We start from the raw sequence: 13,589 nt of genomic DNA on the forward strand, positions 1-13,589 counted from the left end.
TCCTGAATGAGCTAGTCACTTGATCTTTGCAGATCTAACACAGTTAGCATACGACCCAATATTTCTGAAATAAATTTAGACTTTGCAGTACATTTATCAATCTACAGTAATCAAACATTTTATATAATGATAATTTAACCAACTTAAAGTATTTTACCTTATAACAGGTTATGATATACATAAAACTTTGATCCTTTTTCAATCTTGTAAACTTATCATAGAATTCAGTCACGTGACGGTAACCTAAACTGTGAATCTTCATACATAATAACATTTTGATTTTTTTTAAAGTATAATATGCTTGCAAAAACGCAAATGCAGGTATCTAAATCGAATCCCCATTACAACCAATGTAATTATGGGAACAGACTACTGGTGTTTAAGATGAGTTGATCTGTTGATGTATAAAAATATTTGCCTTGTTGAACATATCTAGTTCGCACTCGATCGACACAATATTTAATCTGGACTTTTCTTTTATTAGAGCATACACTTTATTATGAACTTATACACTAAAGGGCATGGACTTACAACTAATGTCACCTTTCGGCCTAATCTTGAAAAATCAAAAAAAATTACAAATTAAAACACCAAAATATTAAAAATTGCCCATGTGTAAAACAGTTGACTTTTGGTTTAACGTGTTTCGTAAAAACAACTTAAAAACAACCATGCACAATATACGCCTACTTTGATTTTTAGCTCAACTGTCCCGAAGGGCCAAGTGAGCTTTTCTCATCACTTTGCGGCCGGCGGCCGTCGTCCGTCGTCGTCCGTCGTCGTTAACTTTTACAAAAATCGTCTCCTCTGAAACTACTGGGCCAAATTAAACCAAACTTGGCCACAATTATCATTTAAGTATCTAGTTTAAAAAATGTGTCCAGTGACCCGGCCAACCAACCAAGATGGCCGCTATGGCTAAAAATAGAACATAGGGGTAAAATGCAGTTTTTGGCTTATAACTCAAAAACCAAAGCATTTAGAGCAAATCTGACATGGGCTAAAATGGTTTATCAGGTCAAAATGTATCTTCCCTGAAATTTTCAGAGAAAACAGACAACCTGTTGTTGGGTTGCTGCCCCAGAATTAGTAATTTTAAGGAAATTTTTCAGTTTTTGGTTATTATCTTGAATATTATTATAGATAGAGATAAACTGTAAACAGCAATAATGTTTCGCAAAGTAAGATCTACAAATAAGTCAACATGACCAAAATTGTCAGTTTATCCCTTAAGGAGTTATTACCCTTTATAGTCATTTTTTAACAATTTTCAACAATTTTTGTAAATTTTTGTAAATTTTTAGAATATATTTTCCACTGTAATTACTGGGCCTAGTTCATTATAGATAGAGATAATTGTAGCAAGAAGAATGTCTAGTAAAGTAATATCTACAAACACATCATGATCACCAAAACACAATTTTGTCCTGAATTTATCTGTGTCCATTGTTTAATATGCACATATACCAAGGTGAGCGACACAGGCTCTTGAGAGCCTCTAGTTGTATGTAAGTAAAATTCATTTTATTTCATTAATCAAGTTACAATGATTACCAAGTTGTTATCTTAGTAAAACTTTCATTTTTGAAACTCTAAATCCATGACACTTTGGAGAATTATGCCTTCCGCAATATAACTGTTAATAACTGTTCACCACTCGTTGTTTTGAGAATTATGCCTTCCGCAATATAACTGTTAATAACTGTTCACCACTCGTTGTTTTAATTACAGGGACCATACGCGTATGTTTATATCATATGAGTTTATACGCATATGGTCCAAATACTCATATGGTCAAGACCACAATAAACAAAGACAGATATGAATGAATATAAAAACATTGACATGTAGGCTTACGATATTAGCTTTCTAATATTATACTTGATCAAACTCCCTGGCAGTTCCAGCTCCGATCCGCATACTACTCTACACTAATGGAACGGAAACGATCACTGTACGGAGTTTGATACTTAATATAATACGAGTCGAATATCATTCTGGTACACTTTGAATAATTCGTGTACAGCGATTTGTTTTTATTATTCTAAGCTATCGTCAAGGTAACACCTACAAAAACCTGGTACTAACCAGATGAATTTACAAGTGGAATGAGTTGACCGCGAAATGCTAAGGGGATTGTCAGATAAATGAGTAGAGAAACTATGGGTTTCAGCCCCGGTTAAGACACATGTAATAAGAGATACTTGTGTATTATCGAGCTAATCTACTTGGCGTACAATGTATATATATATGTCTGACACATACGATAAAACGCATGAAATAAAAGACACTATTCAATTCTAAATTCTTAACATTTTAAGTGAAGACTTATTTATAAAACAGAACACGACATATTCATGGATGTTATATGAACATACTTTCATGTAACAGGTGTTATTTGTTGCAAACAAGCGGTTACATATACTTCCTTGTAATTTAGAACGACAAAAAAAAAGGAAATAAGAGGACGGAAGACCCTTCATTTCTTCATACAAGAACTTCTTAGGAAAAACAAAAGTTATCATTATCATTTGACTTTACTTCCGCTATACAGATGATATTCTGTCACTTAATAATTCCAAATTTGGTGATTATGATGAACGCATATGTCCCATCACACTTGTGATAAAAAATGCAACAGATACAGTTACGTCTGCCTCAGTTCTTGACTTACATCTAGAAATTGACAATGAGGGTGGTTGAAAACAAAACTTTGCGACAAAAGAGATGGTTTCAGCTTCCCAATATGAGCATTCCATTTCTATGTACCAATTTTGCAGCAGGTTCTGCATGCGGAGTAATTGATACGATATTACCGCGCCTGTATTTCCTATAATGAATTCCTTGATAGATGGTTGCTGCTCATAAGGAAGATATTAAACCAAGAGTTCCAACTAGTTAAATTGAAATCATTCCTTCAAGAAATTTTCGGACGGCATCACGAGTTGGTTGACCGTAATGGAATATCCGTTTCACAGATGATAGTGGATTTGTTTCTTAAGTCATAACAACAATCATTTTCCCTTTTAACAAATGTGACCTACCGAGTTTATACTAATAAGAACAAACGACGGGTGCAACATGTGGAGTAGCTATAGGATCTGCTAAACCTTACAGAGAAACTGAGATCACCCCAAGTTTTTTGCTGGTTTACATGTTGTTCAGTCATTTGTTTTTTATCTAGTGTTTTGTGTACTATTTTTGTCTGTTCGTCTTGTTCGTTTTTAGTCATGGCGTTTTCAGTTTATTTTTCGATTTATGTGTTTAAATATCCCTGTGGTATCTTTCGCCCCTCTTTTTTTCTTTAATTTTTAGACCATTTTTCTCTGCTGTTTATTTAATTTGTCCAGTACTAATTGGAATAAAATTAAGAATTAAAACAATTACATGAGCCGATCAAATGCATAACATATGATGATTGAATCGTAATAAAACACTTCAATACCATTTATCGCATCAAACATTGGTGTACCATACGGTGTATTACGATTAAGTTTGTTTCTGTAGTTCTAGTACAGGGGTAAATTCAGTAAATAAATATACGTCATCAAGGAACGCCCATTTGGGGGAGACCTGTCTGTATTAAACTGAAGTCATGGGCTCTTCTGATTGGTAGATAATGTTTGTTATAAATATTTTTTGATAGATTGATCAAAACTAGAGTTGAAAAAAAACTAGAGGCTCCAAAGAGCCTGTGTCGCTCACCTTGGTCTTTGTGCATATTAAACAAAGGACACAGATGGATTAATGACAAAATTGTTTTTGGTGATGGTGGTGTGTTTGTAGATCTTATTTTACTGATCATTCTTGCTGCTTATAATTATCTCTATCTATAATGAAATTGGCCCAGTAGTTACAATGGAAAATATTTTGTAAAAATTTACAAAAATTTCCAAAATTTATGAAAATTGTTAAATATTGATTATAAAGGGCAATAACTCCTTTTAAGGGGTCAATTGACCATTTTGATCATGTTGTCTTACTTTGCTGTACATTATTGCTGTTTACAGTTTATCTCTATATATAATAATATTCAAGATAATAACCAAAAGCTGCCCAATTTTCTTAAAACTACCAATTCAGGGGCAGCAACCCAACAACGTGTTGCCTGATTGGTCTGAAAATTTCAGGGCAAATAGATCTTGACCTAATGAACAATTTTATCCTGTAAGATTTGCTCTAAATGCTTTGAATTTAGAAATATGAGCCAAAAACTGCATTTTACCCTATGTACTATTTTTAGCCATGTCGGCCATCTTGGTTTGTGGGTGAAGTCATCGAACACATTTTTTAAACAAGCTACCCTTATGATGATTGTGGCCAAGTTTTGTTAAATTTGTCTTCATAGTTTCAGAGAAGATTTTTGTAAAGGATTACAAAAATTTAAGAAAAATTCTTAAAAATTGACTATAAAGGGCAATTACTCCTTAAGGGGTCAACTGACCATTTTAGTAAAGTTAAATTATTTGTAGATCTTACTTTGCTGAACATAATTGCTGTTAACAGTTTATCTCTATCTATTATAATATTCAAGATAATAACAAAAAATGGTAAAATTTCCTTAAAATTACCAATTCAGGGGCAGCAACCCAACAACGGGTTGTCCGATTCATCTGAAAATTTCAGGGCAGATAGATCTTGACCTGATAAACAATTTTACAACGTGTCAGATTTGCTCTAAATTCTTGTGTTTCAGAGTTATAATCCAAAATCTACATTTTACCCCTTTGTTCTATTTTAGCCATGGCGGCCATCTTGGTTGGTTGGCCGGGTCACCGGATAGATTGGATAGATAAACTGGATACCCTAATGATGATTGTGGCCAAGTTTGGTTTAATTTGGCCCAGTAGTTTCAGAGGAGAAAATTTTTGTAAAAGTTTACAGACGACGCCGGACGACGACGACGGACGACGACGACCGACGACGACGGACGACGGACGACGACGACGGACGACGACGACGGACGACGGACGACGGACGACGACGCAAAGTAATGAGAAAAGCTCACTTGGCCCTTCGGGCCAGGTGAGCTAACAATAAATGCTGAATGTACTTTTTTTTACTACAGGGTTGATAAGTAATGGGGGTGAGTAAAGGAATTACATGTAAGTGCGAAACTACAGTGTTTGTAAACAAGGCTATTTTATGAATGATATATGAAAGTTTCTAATTTCTTAAGGTAAATCAGGTATAAATTTAATTCTAGACATAGATTAGCATTTAAGTCAATGGGAGCTTTGTTTTACAGAATTTACCCCTGCATGTAATAGCGACATAGATTTCCTAGTTTATGGTTAACTATACTTTATGATAACTGGTTTACTGAAGAAGAAAAAACATCTCCAATCTGCATAATAGTTACTTCAGTTTTTGATAGTATTTTGTTGTGATACTTACATGTATGCATAAAATTTGTGAAGAATTATATATTTACACCTAATCACAGAGTCAGAGCCATGGAGCTTTTTCGTCTTTACATTTGTAACCGTTTCATCGTGTCAGTAAATGATGCTGACTGTTTTGAAATTGTACATCATAAGTACCACGACGGGTGCCACTATGGAAGCAGGAAGCAGGAAGCAGTTCACCCCTAGGTTTGTTTTATAGAGGTTTATGTGGCTTTTTAAATGGGTTTTCTGAAGGAAAATCAAACAGTTATAAGTTTGGTGCAGCAAGACGGGTGGCTGGATGACGGTGAGTGGTTATCGCATCGGGTGGTCTGACGGCTATCCACACTATTTGTTGATATTGATTGAAAAAATGAAGTTTGAGTTTGAAATTGAAAACTTTCAATTTTGCCGTTCAAGAGTTATTAATCATGATAGATTCAAAAATGGCACTGTGTGTTATTTCTGAGCAATAACTTATGAACCGTTCAACCAATTTCAATTTTTGCTGTTCAGGAGTTATTCATACTTGAAGTCCTGGTTAAATTGGAAATAAGGTGCGAAAGATACCAAAAGGATATTCAAACTCATTCGCCGAAAAAATAAACAAGCAACACCATGGCTAAAACGGAAAAAGACAAACAGACACACAACAGTACACAAAACATGACAAAACATAGAACATAGGCATAGAATGTGACAGAAAAAAAACCCTGATAGCCCCTTTCAGAAATACAGAAAATATGCTGCCAATTTGACATCTCATTCCTTGTTCTTAAATTGCCAATGCTGTATTTTGTGCAATATTTTTTTTTCTTCAGTGTTTGTGTTACATGCGTTACTAGTACCAGTATAGTCCATCCTTTTTTTTATAAAACGTGTTATCATTGTTATTGTCAAACATTCAAATTCGGTCAATGCAGAATACGCAAATTGTGTTTGTTTCGGAATATCAAATGTAACCAGCAATTTAAGTTTTGACGTCAAATACATTTTTTTATGTCCCTTTGTCCATTAAACTTGCAAAATAAACCAAAAAAAGAATTTATTTAATTTTTTTCTAATCAGTGTTTGATATTGTCAATAAAAATGCTACCCGTTTATTTTCATTTAATAAGTCAGCTTAAACAAATATAGGGTTTAGCATCGGGTGTAATAAAATTGAGAATGGAAATGGGGAATGTGTCAAAGAGACAACAACCCGACCATAGAGAAGACAACAGCAGAAGGTCATCAACAGGTCTTCAGTGTAAGTCAGTTATACACCTCGGGTTACGGCGTGTCTTTAAACCACTCCAGTATCCTTAGCGTCCAGTTTGAAATTCTATTTTAACGTAGAGTAAACCTCGATAGAGCGAGTTTTCACTTATTTTTGAACATACGACAAGGCAAAGGTGTTCGCAGTGGCCAGTGCAGTGGCACAGGTATATTTTAAATGATATACAATTAACAATTTTCCTAACTTCTAACAGTTTTCTGTCAATCAATTTGTCAAGATGGCATGTCGTGTTCATAAAGTATACGGGAATATGAGTTCTTTGAACGTATTTCTTCTAAAAATGGATAAAGTAGAGATCAGAGATTAATGACGGAAGATCAGTAATATACGTAGGTGCATGTAAACATGTAGATTGTTTTCCATTTGATTTTAAAAAAAAATCCTAATCATCTTATTTTGCGACAATTTTTTATTATGCCTTTTGATTTTGAAGATTCTCATCCAAAATTTGTTTCATCATTTATTTTTTTCCTGCCTGTTTATAAAATTTTCAACGTAATCAACCAAGACTGAGGTTCATTGAGCTATCTCCCAACGAAGTTAGATATTTATTAGTTGTAATGTCTACAAAATGTATGTCATTTAAAAAAATCTTACGTATACATATAACTTGATAAAATAAAATATGCAAATAATCACTATAGAATGCATTTGTATTGTTTCTTAAGCCTATTGTTTATGCGCATCAGCTAACGCAACTTGGTAGTGACATAAAAGCTCTATGACGTTGTTTCGAGCAATGAAAAAACGTCAAATTATAACGTCCTATTTCGCGGTTTTCTCGGATTCCAACATGGTGTACGCTACGTAGGTATGCTACGTCTCCCAAGAAAAGAGGAACTATTATGCGTCACGCTACTTTAATATCCTGTGGATGAAATTTGAAAAAATAGGCAGGACAGGAGTTTTGAGTAAAAAAAAGGCAGGATGAGACGCTTGCTAAAAAAAAGTCAGGACGACAATTTTAGGTAAAAAAAAAGTCAGGATAAACTAAAAAAAAAGGCAGGACCGAACAGAGTGAAAAATAAAAAGACAGGACAACATTTTTCATCCTAGCCCCCCATAAAAATCAAATGGTAGCTCCCTTATATTTGCGTCGATCTGCATTTCATTTTTTTTTCTTCTCCACTTGCGTAGATTTTGTCTTTCGTTTGCGCCGATTGTGTACAGGTTAGGTGAAAGTTTTTTTTATGCCCGATTTATGGGCATTATGTTTTCTGGTCTGTGCGTCCGTTCGTTCGTCCGTCTGTCTGTCCCGCTTCAGGTTAAAGTTTTTGGTTACAGTTTTTGGTCAAGGTAGTTTTTTTGATGAAGTTGAAGTCCTATCAATTTAAAACTTAGTAAACATGTTCCTTATGCAATGATCCTTCTAATTTTAGTGTCAATTTAAAATTTAAACAAAAATTGAATATTCACAAGGTTAGGCCGATAATCAATTATTCCTTAACGTTTTGACATACTGGCAACATGTGCATGTAACTGATGTCTGGATGATTCTCGTAAAATAATGTCCGATCTTGCAATGAAGTTAAAATTTATTCATACTGCTTATTTGACAAAATCTTATAGTAAAAATAAAATGATGACAAAGGGTCATTTTTGTTTGTCATTTGTTTCATTTCAAATTGTCTTAAGGAGAAATGATAATCATATTGTCTAATCTCACTGAAGCTTACAGCTAATTTCGTACTGTATGTAGATCAACACTTTGGTTTGGTTTGACTGCTTGCTTTGTTTGTATATTTTGTATAATTATATTTTGATAACGTCTAATTCAATTAAATAGCATATATACAAGTTTACCTACCTATATATAAAGATGTCAATCTTAATTACAGAGCTTGAGTAAATATTTATACAAATAAAGCAAGGAAGCCAACCAAAGTTTTACCCTACATGCATTCGGAAATTAGCTGTAAGGCAAACATATTAATAAAACTAATACTCAGCGAATGTGAATTAAAATCAAAATTTACGGTGTTTAAAACTGAATTGTTGTAAATTTAACTTATGACAAAAACAATTGCTCCAAGAATAATATCTTACATAAAATCGCTCCCTTTCATTTAGCTACAACTGTGACCGGAAAGATTGAAAACAAATTTCGATTTTCAATGCCGGCAACAACCTTTTCTTTGTTTTAATTTCCAAAATGAGCAATTTAGATTTATTATATTTTATCCTGTTGGAGAAATCTTACTTTGTAGTTTTTAACGGAAAATTATTTCTAAATTAATTTTTGAATCAAAAACTTTTTGTATTTTATATTTACTGTCTCGTTTATTGAAAACACATGAGGTAGTAAAAAAAGGATTGTATTTTAAGATAGATGTATCGTTGGTCATGTTTCGTAATTTATTGTCGGAAAAGATATTATTAAAAGTACTTTTTATCAAGACATTGTATAAGGAGCAGTGGAGAATAAAGTGACACTCATCCTCTGTTGAGTTGCTGTTACAGAACTTACATAAGCGTTCATTTGGTTGCTCGCCGTTATATCTGCCCGTCACTAGCCTCAAAAGAAGAATTCCACATCTCAGTTGTGTTAGGAACTTCGTTCAGTTTTGTTCAAATTTAATTTAACTAGAGGTTTCTATTCCAAAATTTGCCTTTTAAGTTAGTTTTACATAAGTTCTCAACTTTGGGGTTTTCACAACGTCGCTTTTGCACAAACAGTTATAGTATTCCTTCAAGATTGATTCGAACAAATTCATACTTATAATGTCCTTTCGCTCAAAATATTCCGCTATACCAAGTTTCGTGAGTATGTCTTTGATATCAGAACACCAATTATTTCTAGATCTTTCATAGTCATGATTTAAAGCTTGTTTTGTAATACGATTGTCATCAAATTGAACAAGTCTATTCCAGAGACACACTATATTAATCCAATATCTGTAGTGGCATGGAATCCATCCGATATCTCCATAAATATCAAGAAGTGGGCAAAACGATGAACTCCTAAAAAGTAACGGATTGATCGGTTCTGGACGTTCTCTATGGCTTGAAACTTTCGGCTTCCAAAAACTCCGGATGCATATTCTAGTGTAGACGCAACACACGAATAAACGAGTTTTTCAAATGACTTTATTCCAAACTCCTTAAACGAATGAATGTTCGAAATTATTTTGACAAGTGCTCTACCAGCTCCTTTTGACAGTGCGTCGGCGGTTGTGCTAAAATTTCCGTTAAATGTGAATATAACACCCAAGTATTTGTATTGGTCAACAACTTCGAGTTGATTTCTTCTGATCTTGAAATTGTAATCAGTCTGCCTACATTTTGACTTCCTGAAGTGAACACATTATGATTTATTGGTGTTGATTAAGACCCCCCAGCGTTTACACCAGTCCCCGAGCTTGTTTAACAACAACTGTAGATCGTCTTCGCTTTTAGCCAATAAAGCAATATCATCTGCATAAAATAACGCCGATAATTTCCTGTCTGAGATGTCAATGCTAAGATCCAATTCATTCAGTTCATCTATTAGGTCATTTATGAAAATTGAAAATAATGTTGGCGATAAATTGTCTCATGGTTTTACACCGGTTGTACAGGGGAACCAGTCAGTTAACTTTCCATTTAGTGTAACATAAGATTCGGAACTGTTGTAAATGTTCTTTATAGAGTTGTAAATTTTACCATCTATATTATTAACTAACAGTTTATAAAGCATCATTTCTCTGTCAACAAAATCGAAGCATTTTTTAAGGCCAATGAAAGCTACAAAAAGTGTATCGTCGTTTCGAATTGCACTATTCAATGTAAAGATATGGTCCACACACGAGCGGTTTCTCCTTAATCCGTTTTGTTCGTCAACTAGTTTGTCGTTGTTCTCTAAATAGTTAATAACTAAAGCTCTGTATGATTTACTGAAACATGACAGCAGACTAACCCCTGGATAATTCTTAGAATCTTAATCGTCTGTATTATAGTCTTTCAAAATAGGACAAATAATCGACTTTCGCCAGATCGGCGGAATAGTGCTGGTATCGAAAATCTACTGGAAAAGATTATGCGAAGCGTCTATTATTACGGGATTCTTCAAAACAGTATAAAGTATTTGATCATGACCACAGGCAGATTTGTTCTTAGCGTGCATCACTATATCACTGATTTCTTCACGTGTAATGTTTTACTGTTAATGAATTCATTTGGTTCATATAAAGGGTCATTCATATTTTGTTCTAATAAAATTTTATGCACTTTTGATCGATTATAATGATCGCTGTCAAACTGTTCACTATTTCCACCATGATACAAGTTGAAAAAATCTGTTCGCCATTTTTCTAGAATATCAGCTTCTTTTCCGACGGTACAGAATTCCCGTTATCGTCAATTATTTCCATTGGAATAGATGTATCCCTCTTAGGTCCAAGTCTACTTATTTTCTCCCAAAACTCGTTCGGATTATTAACAGATATTGATTCAAAGTCCGAAGCTTTCGCACTTCTATATTCACGTTCCTCTTTTCTTAGCAATCTATCAAATGTGTCACGTGTATCCGCGTAATCCTTTCTTAGTGCCGTTTTTGTATCTATTACCAGTACACATGAGAAATTCTTTCTCCTTCGTATGCATAGTTTTCCATGCTGTAGCTTATGTATCGTTCCAAAACAGTTTTATTATGCCTAAAGCGTTTTTTCGATGCACTTGAAATAGCTTTCGGTATTTTTTCGTCCATTTCAGCGACAATCACGTTGCACAAATCACTGTATATCATGTCGATATTTTCTTGGGTCTCTCTAATTCGCTCTATCTGATCAATAATATTTAAGATAAGATAAGATATTTTTATTTTCCAAATTAAAGGGCCCATTAAGTGCATAGCATTAATTACAACATGACATAAACATTACAGAGTGATTAAAGAAACATAAAATAATAATTCAAATGCATGAGGAAAGAATCAGTGGTCAAGGGGAGATAATTTTGATATCTTGTAGAGTATTTAAGTTAACTAATTTTCTGATTTTCTAAGTTGCAGGCCTTTATCAAGGTATGCACATAAAATAGAAAAAAATCTGCTATCTTCATTAATCAAGATCCATGAAAAAATATCTTTTCTGTTTGATTGAATTCTCTAAACTGGGGTATTTTTTTATATAATCAGTCACATCTCTTCTGAGGTTATTGTAAAGAGGGCATTCCAGAAGAAAGTGCATTTCATTTTCAATACAATTTGAATTACAATATAAACATATATATTGACTATGGCAGATTATGAATGTCAACAATACTCTGTATTGGGAGGGAGAACTTTAAAGTTATCATAAAAACTGACAGAATCATGCGGAACACAAACATAGTCAACACCAGCTTTTCCCTTGCGAGAAATAGAAGTGTAGTTATCATTTTCGGCGAAACTACCTTTTAAAACACATAATTTGCCTCGTTTACAAAATCTATGAATTCATGTCCATGCTGATTAATAGTATTGTTTATTGCAATCCTTTTCGGGATATTATCTATTTGGCTTAAAGTTTCTGATAAGGAACCGAGTCTAGCGTTAAAATCCCCTATTAGTAGAATATTTTCACAATCAGAGTGCATATAGATTTGAGTTAAAAGATGCGCTAAGAAACTCTGAGCATCGCGCCCTCTTGACGAATTTTCTGGTGGCAAGTAACACGAATACAGTATGAATTCAGAGTCTTTTGACGAGTTTTCGAAATTGACACCAAGGATTACCTCGAAAGTTTAATCGATTACAGATACGTTAAAGTATTTCAATAGCCAATTACTAAGCAATATACCAACCCCACCTGACGCTTTTGGCGCATTACGATGAATATTTGTTCTGTTAAAACCAAGCCACGTATACCCTGTTACATTTATTTCATCTTGACCTGCTAAATGTGTCTCACTATTTGCGATTATGTCACATGCAATGCTTTTTAAAATGTTTGACCTTAACTGACAAGTCCATCCAGCAACATTCAAATGACCAATTTTAAAACTCAATAAGTCGGTCGCTGTCCTATTCACCATCACCTCGTTGTGTTTGATTATCGCGTTTCTTGATCCGCCCAGAGGCGTCAACTCTATACGCACGTCCATCCGGTAGGTTCCTCAGTACTGCTGAGACGCTCTACTTGGGATTTACTACTCTTGATAAACACGTTCTTATAATTCTCGGTTTGTCTCAGTTTCATTTTATTTCGAAGAACATTAACTTTTTCATCAGTGTTTTGGAAACTTATTTTCACGATACCAGGTTTATCATTGAACCTTGAAGGCAAGCGAGTCGCAGCACTAATCCATACACTATCGCCAACGAAATCACCTAAAGCCAAAATCATATCATTTGCCTTTTCCATCATATGTACATGTATGTGTGCGTGCAATATGGGTTTTCGAAAATTGAATTGTAATAGATTAGGCCATTTGCTTTGGGTTTTTTTTTCGCTTGAACTGTTAATTAATTTTCTTTTCGAGACATTATATAGCTGACTATTCGATAATACTTTGTTTTTTTATTGTTTAAACTAGTAAGTGTGGTGACCTATAACTGCTTATTCACACGCTATTTGAACTTTGTTTGGTAGATGTCTCATGTAAGTAAATGTAATAAATAGAATTATTATCTTAAAGATTATTCATACTATACATTATATGTACACCAGCAATGTAATTATAGACCGAGGAGGAGTCGAGGTCCATTTACTTCTCTCGAGGTTCATGACGGTCACTAATCTGCCACTTGTTCTGAAGTGATATGAGTTGCACTATTTGTTAATTATACTAAACTGTTGGTGTTCACCCGAAACCCCAGGACGTAGTTTTCACTGTAAATACAACGTAGATTTCTATTTATGTTAATGTATCAGTCTTTTATTGAAAAGACATAAATTCGCGTACAAATAGGGAAAGTGCAATTGTTCTATGTCTTCTATTCTGGAAAACTAGGAGAGTATAAGTAA

Source organism: Mytilus edulis, chromosome 5 (genome assembly GCF_963676685.1).
Source record: "Mytilus edulis chromosome 5, xbMytEdul2.2, whole genome shotgun sequence".
Lineage (NCBI taxonomy): Eukaryota > Metazoa > Mollusca > Bivalvia > Mytilida > Mytilidae > Mytilus > Mytilus edulis.